The sequence below is a fragment of the Pseudophryne corroboree genome, chromosome 8 (genome assembly GCF_028390025.1).
Source record: "Pseudophryne corroboree isolate aPseCor3 chromosome 8, aPseCor3.hap2, whole genome shotgun sequence".
NCBI lineage: Eukaryota > Metazoa > Chordata > Amphibia > Anura > Myobatrachidae > Pseudophryne > Pseudophryne corroboree.
The window spans coordinates 250,495,863-250,507,351 of record NC_086451.1 but is presented as its reverse complement, the minus strand read 5'-3'; the positions used below and the strand labels follow the sequence as shown (position 1 = coordinate 250,507,351).

The following is an 11,489-nucleotide window of genomic DNA, read 5'->3' as shown; positions in this document are numbered from 1 at the left end:
TTCAACTTGCACATTCTGCGGCTGGACTGCCGCATCCTAAATCTGTAAAAGCCCATTCCACGAGGAAGGTGGGCTCTTCTTGGGCGGCTGCCCGAGGGGTCTCGGCTTTACAACTTTGCTGAGCAGCTACTTGGTCGGGGTCAAACACATTTGCTAAAGTCTACAAGTTTGATACCCTGGCTGAGGAGGACCTAGAGTTCGCTCATTCGGTGCTGCAGAGTCATCCGCACTCTCCCGCCTGTTTGGGAGCTTTGGTATAATTCCCATGGTCCTTACGGAGTTCCCAGCATCCACTAGGACGTCAGAGAAAATAAGATTTTACTCACCGGTAAATCTATTTCTCGTAGTCCGTAGTGGATGCTGGGCGCCCGTCCCAAGTGCGGATTGTCTGCAATACTTGTATATAGTTATTGTTTAACTAAAGGGTTATTGTTGAGCCATCTGTTGAGAGGCTCAGTTATATTTCATACTGTTAACTGGGTATAGTATCACGAGTTATACGGTGTGATTGGTGTGGCTGGTATGAGTCTTACCCGGGATTCCAAATCCTTTCCTTATTGTGTCAGCTCTTCCGGGCACAGTATCCTAACTGAGGTCTGGAGGAGGGTCATAGAGGGAGGAGCCAGTGCACACCAGGTAGTCCTAAAGCTTTCTTTAGTTGTGCCCAGTCTCCTGCGGAGCCGCTATTCCCCATGGTCCTTACGGAGTTCCCAGCATCCACTACGGACTACGAGAAATAGATTTACCGGTGAGTAAAATCTTATTTTTTCAAACACAGCCTGTGACATGGCAGTTAGGAGCTGATTGGCTGGTACTTTATCACAGTGATATTTATCACTTTTCAGGCTTAGTACATCTCCCCCAGAGAGAGAGAGAGAGTGGCAGCCCATACATTGCACATCATCCCTGTAATGCTCCACCAACTTAATTGGGTGTCACATGTGACTCCCAGTAAAATGGGAAATAAACTAGAAGGTGTAGAATGCTATAAATATGGGGAAAGTCCTATGTCCACAATCCCAGGTGAACTGAAAAATCAAGACCGTTTGCACGTAGCAACGCAAGGAACCCCTTTGCAAATGCTGCCTTTCCCCAAATTTATCACATTCATTGATTACATTAAATGTAATTATTTTTTCCATTTCAGTTATATACACACCTTAGTTGGCATTAGCGAGGAATGCCTCTGATTCACCCAACATGAGTAGCATCAGTGCTGGAGGATATTTTTGGACATTGTACATACTATGTTATCCTTTCCCATCTGTTTTAAACATAGTGGAAATAAAGCACCACAATACAAGTAATTCCATAGAACAAGTTGGAACAGTCATACTTATTTGATCATTGAATGATGATCCTTTGACCATAATTCACCACCTGCTTCAATAAGAGAGCCGTCTTGGAACTAACTTTAATGGTTTTGTAGAAGCTTCAACTATGGTCTGTGGCCATGTTTACTTGCTCATGCCAGAGTTCACTTGAACACCTTACAAAACAGTCATATACTAGTTGAAAATGATGGCTTTGAAATGCCACAATAGATTGTCATATGTGGTAGAATGAGGCAGTTTGACTGAACTGGGCTATGTGAAAAGTTAATGATAAATCCATGTGAGATGTCAGCTTTCTAACATATTTAAGGAAACATAGTGATGTAGCTTTATTCTTACTTCCCCAATGTTTCTTCCATCTCTTCTGCAGTCAGTTTTCATTAACCTAACTCCAAATGGTCAATCGGTGTCCAGATAAATAGAAGTCTCCTTACCTCTAAAAGAGGATACCTAATTGTCCATTACTATACACTTGTATTGTGAAGAAGCTGGGCAAATCTGCCCTGTAGAACCCATGTCTGATCACAGTTACTGTGAAGGGGAGCAGGGGAAGAGGAGATGGGGATGTTAGAGGTTAGGAACAACAGCAATGGAAAGGATCAAGTTTATAAGACAATTTATGTAAACCAATAGAAGACACCCAGTATGCATCTCAACTAATTCCCCCTATTTTCATTGCCTTCTTCTTGTCACTGCAAACATAGATCCTGTGACCTGCCAATAAACTGGACCCATGCATAGAAGACCTACAAAATGATACAATCATTTACACAGAGACAGACCAAGATTTCTACATGATGGTACTACTATGCTACAGTGATGTGGGAGACATCTGAAGAACCAGTACATCAAGACTTGTACGGTGTAGAGATTCCAGTGCAGTACCTGTTTTATACCTACTTTTCATCTTTACAATGTCTTTTCCACCGGGGCCTTATTATTGGATTCTCCTTTATCGGGTCTGGAAAAGTAGAATAATTATTAAATATGAATTGATTGTAAATATCTACAGCAGGTTGTGTGCTGATGAGGAAGAGATTGACATTCTTAACTGCCATGTTATACAAACACATTTAAAATGTGCTGCTACTGTGCTTTCAATGAATGTAAGCTCAATGTACATTATTTTTGGAATAGGTTTCAGAACAGTTTTTTTTTAACACCTTTTTTTTCTAGAGAAAATGCCCAGTGTAGGAGTATGATATTATGTTGAGTGAGTGCTTTTAGTAAAAAAAAAAAAAAGAAATTAAGATTTTTTTGGAGAGAAACTTTGAAAGCTCATCTTGGAAGTTGCACAAATGGTCCTTAATCTTTATGAAGGAGAGGAGATTTCTGGGTCTGGGCATTCATGGAAAGTGACGTTGTAATGCTTCAGAAATCCTGCCAATCATACAGTGAAATCTGGAAAGCAGGACAAGCCTCAGAAATGCTTTAACGTTTTACAAGTGCTGTGCTCGGGGAAATCAGTGTGGTCACAGCATTGAAGGACAGATGTGAGAAACAGATGGAAACAATCAGGTCATAAATAATAAAAATGGACATGCCTAGCTTCGAAATGCACTGGTCTGTAATGGAAAATGACCCTTCACATTTGCAAACCATACTCATCATCATTGACACTGTAACACCCGATATACACGACTCAATGCGATTCTGGCAGTATGAACCCTGTATGACTCTCTCCCTTTGTTTTCTCAACTAAAACAGGAAAACCGCTGTAGCTGTTTTTTGCAATTGCTGATGATGTCTACCTGTCTATCTGCACACATAGAAAAGCTCTACCCACATTAGATGTGCATGAACACAAAAAAGAATTGGAAGGGAATCCTTCTGCAGAGTTAGATAGCTCTTTTTATAGGAATCCGCTGCTAATGCCATCTAGATATGGTGTTGGCTATTTTAATCAAGCTCAGAAAAGGTAAGCATTTTGGAGCTTGTTAAATTGGCCAAGAGAGCAGATCCCACTGAGAATCATGGAGACTGATGATCGAAAATACCTCTCAAATTTAACAAGTTAAAAACATTGGGGGTAATTCCATTTCCAAGTTGATTGCAGCAGGATTTTTGCTAGCAATTGGGCAAAACCATGTGCACTGCAGGGGAGGCAGATATAACATGTGCAGAGAGAGTTAGATTTGGGTGGGGTGTGTTCAATCTGCAATCTAATTTGCAGTGTAAAAATAAAGCAGCCAGTATTTACCCTACACAGAAACAAAATAACCCACCCAAATCTAACTCTTTCTGCACATGTTATATCTGCCTTCCCTGCAGTGCACATGGTTTTGCCCAATTGCTAAAAAAAATCCTGCTGCGATCAACTTGGAATTACCCCCATTGCTTTAAGGCCTACCACCTATGCCATTTTTTCTATATAAATTTTAGGATAAAATTTACTTTCCTAACTGTGCTGTCTTATACTCTGCAATTTAGTCTTATAAAGCCCACCTCCCCTTTGTAACTTTTTGTAGTGTATAAAGGAAAAACTTATATACACTGTTACAATAATATAAGCATGCATATGCCAGTACAGTACTACACCAGCGTGATGGGGGGGTCATACTACGCCAGTGTGATGGGGGGGTCAGGGTTAGGTGCTCCCCGGGGGACTTAGGGCTAAGGTGGGGGGGTTAGAGTTATGGTGCAGGGGAGGGAGGGTTAGGGTTAGGCACCACCAGGGGGAATTAGGCTACAGGGGTGAGTCGGTTAGGTTTATGTTGTGAGGAGGGGGGGGGGGTTAGGCTGGGGGGGACAGAGTTAGGCACCTAAAAGGGAGTGTTAGAGTAGGGGGAGGGTTAAACTATGTGCCACCCTTGTTGGGATTTCGGGATGACGCTGTCAGTCTCCTGGCCACCGGATTCTCGACAGCTGGCATTTCATACCCAACCCCTATGAATAATACCACTGGTAACTTACATATGAATAGTAATGATTCTGCAGGGGGAAAGAACAAATCGTAGTGTAATACTGTTTTGAATATCTAATTTGAATCTTTCAGTAATACACTCACCCTTTTAATTTGTGGTAGCCAAATTAAATGTGTCCTAGATACTACTTAGGCAATCATTCATCCAAGTATGGTAAAATGAATTTATTTCACATATACTGAAAAATCCCACAACACAGGTAAATACCATATTCTGCAGGACTAAAGCCTCTAGATGTAACTGCTCAGCAATACTAAGGGCTCCAGATTATCCCAAAGTACCTCAAGAATAGAATGTAATAGCCTCTGAATTTCACTTTCTGAAGCTTTGTACATATGGGGAATATGGCCAAACCTCTGGAGACAGCAGAGGGAGTGTGTCTTTGTGTGCTGTGGGAAGGGTGGTCAGGCATTTAGTAGGGGGCCCCAACCAGTGTTGCATTATCCATTAGTCTGACGGCTGAAGCACTGAAGCATATGGGTCCTGCAGGGACTAGGGACCGTCAATTTTTTTTCCTGAGGTGCTATTACCTGCACCCTTGGGCTCCAGTGGTTAAAGGCACCTTGCATTCTGCACCAAAGCAAGGCACATTCGTAGTCCGCTGAGGTTTGTCTTGAGCCAGGGTGTGTGGGGGGGGACAGCTAAACAATAGTGCACTAGCGCTATTTCAAAACAGAGAAGAAAATGAAGAACGATTGCACTGTGCAAAAATAGGTCAGCAGACTTTATTTTAACTGGGTACCGGTGTCCTTAATGTGTTAATGATAGCATTATCTCTGCTTCCAAACATCAGCTGTAGTGGAGTGAAGACCGAAATAACTGAAAGTCTAGGGGCCCGGCCATAGGATAATACATTTTGAGAACTGAGATGCGCTTAAAGTTTTGCAGATAAAGATGCATTCCTGCCTACAATTGACTTCTTGCTTTAAGTCAATAAAAAATAATGTGCCTAGCAGGGGATTTGCAGAATTAAAAAAAGATACTGACAGAAAGCTGTCTTTCCCCAAATGATTGTTGCTTTGAGATTTCCCAGCTTCTCCAGGGACATCCTAGTATGAGAGACTGCTGTGATCAACAGGCAATGTTAAGCCCCAGCCAACATTGATCATTTAAATGTGTAAACCTGTAGACCCTTGTGGGCTCAATATAGCTTCCATGTAAGGGTTGCAGTCAGATTATTTATAAAATGAAACAGTTTTCTCACAAGATGTCCTGGCTTTTTGAGAGAGTGTTCACCCATTTCCGAAGTCGCTGGGAAAAATAGAGTTACAGACTTTCTTCTAAACAGTATGATAGTGAGGCTGCCTTGTGTGTGTTTGTGTATATATATAAATATATGTATAAAATTGGGTAGATATTCGGTACTCACATTTAGATGACAATAGCTGCGCCCCCGGAGCCCTCACAAAGGCATGTAGCAGTATAAGACAGAAAGATGTGCGGCACTCACAGCTAGATGAACGAAGACAACTGGATCCCAGGTCAGGATCAACGTTTCAATTCATTAGAATTTTCATCAGGATGGTAATCTATGTATTGATATTAAATCTCCAGATGGATAGTAATATAATGTACTCAAAAACTGGTCTACGTATGAGCACCACAATAAATGTTCTGATATAATATTAAAAATTAAATTTAAACTGAGATGCATGGCCAACTGTATATTAAGGGGGGGGGGGGAGAAAATGATAGGGAAAAAGAAAAAGTGAAAAAAGGAGAAAAAGGAAAAAGAAGAAGGAGCTGGAGAAGGAGAAGGAGAGAAAGACCGATAAAAAAAGACAAAAAAAAAGAGAAAGAAAAATAAAAAATGTAACAAGGCTTATTGAAAACAAGTCAAAGGTAACGCTTCATTCAGCCCTCGAGGTGTAATCACATCCAATTTCTTAATCCATCTAGTCTCACATCTCAATAAAGCTTTGTGTCTATCGCCACCCCTGATCTTGGGGGTATATTATCAATCATGCGATATCTCAAATTGGCAAGTGTATGCTTGGAATCCGCGAAGTGGCGGGCGACTGGTGATCACTTGTTCCATTAATCAGGGCTGCTCTGATCGCCAATCGGTGGGCCGTCATCCTTTCTTTGAATTTTCTCATTGTTTTGCCTATGTAATTTAGGCCACATGGGCCGATAATCTGGTAAATTACATAAATCGACTCACAGGTCAAATGATGTTGAATATGTATCTTATGTCCCAGATGTGGATGGCAGAATGTGTCGCTCGTAATTAAGTACAAGCGCATCTGAATCAGCCCTCCTTACGATGTGTCAAAAAATTGGTGCTATGTTGTTTCACTCTGGATGAAATGTGTGTCTTGACCAGAATGTCCCTGATGTTTCTGGATCTCTTATAGCACGGCATGATTTCTGTTTCCTGTAGATCAAGTTTATTATCCATTTGGATCAAATGCCAGTGTTTCTTAATGATTTATTGGTCACACTAGAAGCCACATTGTATTCACTCTTCCATGGTAGTTTGGATCTGGTTTTAACCTTGGTACTTTTCTGTAGCAATGACTCGCGACTAGTTTGTAGTACTTTGGACTTAGTAGTTAATAAGTGGTTAAGATCGTAGCCCCTCAGTACAAACCGCTTGATTAGGTCTTTGATCTGAGCGGCTGCCATGGATGCATCATTATTGATCCTGTGGATCCTGATCATCTGCGAATACGGTAATCCGAGTTTCAATCCTTTAGGGTGGCAGCTGGTATTATGGAGGAAAATATTCCTATCTGTCGGTTTCGAAAAAAGAGTAGTGGTAATTTGAGAATTATTGATGGAGATCTTAACGTCCAAAAAATCGATGCTACGTTGATCCATTTTGTACGTGAACTTAACAGGGCTAGTGGATACATTATGGACCTCTAGCACTTCCTTTAGATTATTTCAAGAGCCCTTCTAGATGATTTATAAGTCATCAATAAATCTTATATACAAGACTACATTAGATGCAATCGCCTTGTCCATAAAAAAAAGTTGTGTTTGAGACTTCTGGTTCCGGTGCAGCTGATCTGAGGTGGGTGTTTGCTCAGCTCCGGTGCCGACCACCTAATTTACCCTTCTAAAAACAGGTGATCTCAATTTGCGCTTACAATAAAATAGTGACAGCCAGTGATATCAAAAGAGCCTTCACCAAAAAGCCCGAAACATAACCACAGAGTGAAACAGATGATATCACACGGCGCTACTATTCATAATATACTTAATACAACCATTTGCGTAGATCGTATTTTAAAGGGCCTCCCAAATCTGAAATTCAGAGGGAGAACAAATAATGGTGCAGTACAATAGATAGAGTAAAGCAGATGTTAAATTTTTATTGGTCCCACTCACAATCAAGCAAATGGGTTATTTGCATATCATCCAAACATGGATTTGGCGTCTTCAATCTTTGAGTCTCCTTCTTTATCAATAAAACTTTAAATGAACATATATAGTGCAATACCGTTTTCTTAAAAACACATAGTTTAATACCAAAATGTGCTCACATAGATAAAATGAAAATAGGCATATCACCAAGGGTAAACCTCCCCAGAGACCGTCGCACAGTCCAGAACGTCACCAGATGTCTTTGTGGTGAAAAGAAAGTCCCTCCAAAGCTCCGGAAACCACGGAAAGAAAGTCTTTCAAAGCACTGGATACTGCAAGGTCTGCCGCTGGATGAGTCCAAAGGTGAAGTCCCCGTTCTGCTTAAACACGTTTTCGGACGTCAATGTCCTTCCTCAGAAGCATGGGGGCTAGCTTGCCTGTGTCTCCTTTTATACCCCTCACCAGATTCCAAATTAGCGCCACCTGTCGCTATTTCCGTCATTTCCGGAAGTGCGTCACCGGAAGTGACGCGCATGCGTTCCATACGCGATGACTTCCTTCCTGTTTGCGTTCCACCGTCCATACATCGGTGGTTCTCTATAAAATATTGATAAAAACACATTTTAGACATTGCAAATGCAGTTCATTTTTATATTACTTATTAATTAACAGTATGTGGGAAAAAATAAGTTTTAATAATAGAATGACTTTAAAAGGAGAGATTTGAGAATGGTTTCATTAGAGAAAAACAAGAGATTCATAAATGGTTCAAAGGAACCATTTTAACTCAAAGTCACTGTTTAGACCCTGTGGCATCAGCGTTCCTAGACTATGTATCCAGCGCACCTCTGCCCTAGCTAGTCGGGTGTCTACAGCCCTATCCCGCCAGGTGGGACTTACACACTGGATACCCCAGAATGACCTAATGCCACAGGGACTACATCCATAAACTTTTTTAAAATGTGCAGATAGAGAATGCGATTCTAATCCTTTTTTAATGTTATATAGATGTTCAGAAAGCCTTACTTTAAGGCATCTAGTTGTTTTGCCAATATATAATAAACCGCATTGACACTCTATTCCATATATTATGTTTTTGGAGTTACATGTTATGAATTCGTTGATTTTATATTTAACATCTTTTACTGTAAATTCTTTGATTTTACTTACTCCTTTCGTTACCTTGCACATATTACACATGGCACACCTATAGAATCTCTGTGAGCGAATACTGCTCTTTTTTGGTGGTTCTATAGCACTGTCTACTAGTTTATCTCCAAGTGTATTGGATCTTCTATACATAAAGGACGGTTTTTCAGGTAAGGCCATACCAATAATGGGATCTTTTTTAATGACCTTCCAATGTTTTTTGAAAGCTTGTTCTATTGCCTTATGTTGTACATTAAATTTTGATATAAAGGCCCATTGGATATTGTAATTTTTCTCTATGACCCTATCTTTACTTTTCACGACTAAACTATCTCTATCTACAAGGTCTACTTTTTGACGGGCCTCTATAAGGAGATTTTTATCATACCCCTTATCTTCAAAGCGTTTAGTCATTTCCTCAATCTCTAAATTGTATATTTCTTTTTCTGTACAATTCCGTTTTGTTCTTAGGAACTGACTATAGGGAATACTATCAAGCCAATTTCTATGATGTTGGCTTGTATTCTCAATAAAACTGTTTGAGTCTGTCGGCTTATGATACAGTCTAGTATGCACCTGATTGTCCTTAATATAGATACATAAATCTAAAAAGGTTATATCCTGATAACTTTTAGTGATGGTAAGGCTAATATTAAAATCATTGACCCGCAAAGAGTCACAAAAAGAGTTTAATTGGTCCATATCTTTATTCCAAATGTACAAAAGATCGTCAGGTGGCGCTAATTTGGAATCTGGTGAGGGGTATAAAAGGAGACAGGCAAGCTAGCCCCCATGCTTCTGAGGAAGGACATTGACGTCCGAAAACGCGTTTAAGCAGAATGGGGACTTCACCTTTGGACTCATCCAGCGGCAGACCTTGCAGTATCCAGTGCTTTGAAAGACTTTCTTTCCGTGGTTTCCGGAGCTTTGGAGGGACTTTCTTTTCACCACAAAGACATCTGGTGGCGTTCTGGACTGTGCGACGGTCTCTGGGGAGGTTTACCCTTGGTGATATGCCTATTTTCATTTTATCTATGTGAGCACCTTTTGGTATTAAAATATGTGATTTTAAGAAAACGGTATTGCACTGTGTATGTTCATTTAAAGTTTTATTGATAAAGAAGGAGACTCAAAGATTGAAGACGCCAAATCCATGTTTGGATGATATGCAAATAACCCATTTGCTTGATTGTGAGTGGGACCAATAAAAATTTAACATCTGCTTTACTCTATCTATTGTACTGCACCATTATTTGTTCTCCCTCTGAATTTCAGATTTGGGAGGCCCTTTAAAATACGATCTACGCAAATGGTTGTATTAAGTATATTATGAATAGTAGCACCGTGTGATATCATCTGTTTCACTCTGTGGTTATGTTTCGGGCTTTTTGGTGAAGGCTCTTTTGATATCACTGGCTGTCACTATTTTATTGTAAGCGCAAGTTGAGATCACCTGTTTTTAGAATTGTGTTCTTTTCACCTTGTTCTCAGCCGCTGCTTCAATGTTTGCATTTAGAGAGAATAGAAGAGAATTTTTGGATGATATTTTCTCTGCTAAAGACAATATTTGTGTAACTAAAGATGAGGATCTTTCATCAATTATCCATAAACTAGAATTAGCGGTATTAAAAGAAAACCGCATGTGGTGGGAGGTTAGTACTCTTGAGAGGTATCAAGCTGATAACCTAATCCCGAAAGGGTTAAAACTGGTGAAAACCCCTTCCTTTCCTTCAAATGAAGATTTCATTAAGGAATGGGATCTAATATTGGATCAGTGCTCACATCGCCTGATTGATCTCATTTTGAAGGAAAGGAAAAAAGAATTATATAAACTAGGTGAGGAAATTTCAAATTTACAGACCTTAGTTGAACCTGTGAAGGAGCTAGATGATTTTGTTGAAGCTGAAATAGAAATAGTAAGAAAATTAAATAAAGAAACGAGAGAACTAAGAGAAAAGAAGAAAAAGAAATATCAAAGAGATGTAGATAATTTAAAGAGTAATAAGAAGACAAATGAAGATATTTCTGGAGGTAAAATAAAGGATATATCAGTAATTAACCCCACAAAAAAGATAAACATACCTACATATAGGAAGGAGAATCAGGGTCAACAAGACGAGGGTTGGCAGTTACAACAAAGAAGAAGGAAACCCTATAACTCAAATTGGTCACACCCAGTACAATATGAAAAGGAATATATTGATAGGAAACCCACCTATAGGGGTAGGGAGCATCATCATATAAATAGATATCCAGAGAGAAAATATGAACGGGATACGAATTGGCGTAATGATTGGAAAGAAGGAGGAGCAATAAATTCATCTTTTTTGGAGTGGAGTCCAAAGGTAAAAAGAAGATATTAGAGACTAATAAGAAAAAGCAAAATAAAAGAGGAAAGAGAGGTGGTAAGGGGAAAAAAATTAAAAATAAAAAAAACTGGACAATGATAAAAAAGTAGAAACAGCAAAAGAAAGTGAAATAAAGATCTTTAATCTAAGTAAGAGGATTTTAACATTAGATGAAGAGAAGGTGTTGAAAAGAGGTTTAAAATATGCCCCTACAAGTCAAATTGAGTCATTTGACTTTTTCATTGACCTTCAAAAATATATAAGAAAACTTACAATAAAAAGATTCTTTGCAAATAAGGGTGAAGGTACTAGTGAGAATATTGGAGACCCTTTAGGTTTTAAATTTAAGGCCAAATCATCTTTTTATCCAACACATGCACGGGGCAGTTTTCTGGACTGCTTCAATAAACTAGTTTTAGATG

The 11,489-nt window shown here is 39.5% G+C and overlaps 1 long non-coding RNA gene across 1 annotated transcript in view; it reads right to left on the bottom strand.

Annotated features, from left to right (window-relative positions):
- Positions 1–1,529: 1,529 nt before the first annotated feature.
- The window catches only part of LOC134947686 (uncharacterized), a 53,260-nt gene continuing 43,300 nt past the window's right edge, over positions 1,530–11,489 (bottom strand). The window contains exons 3-4 of the long non-coding RNA XR_010182691.1: positions 2,235–2,295; positions 1,530–2,080 (exon numbers count right to left, since the gene is read on the bottom strand). This is a non-coding gene — a long non-coding RNA (uncharacterized LOC134947686). The remainder of the gene's footprint in view (positions 2,081–2,234; positions 2,296–11,489) is intronic.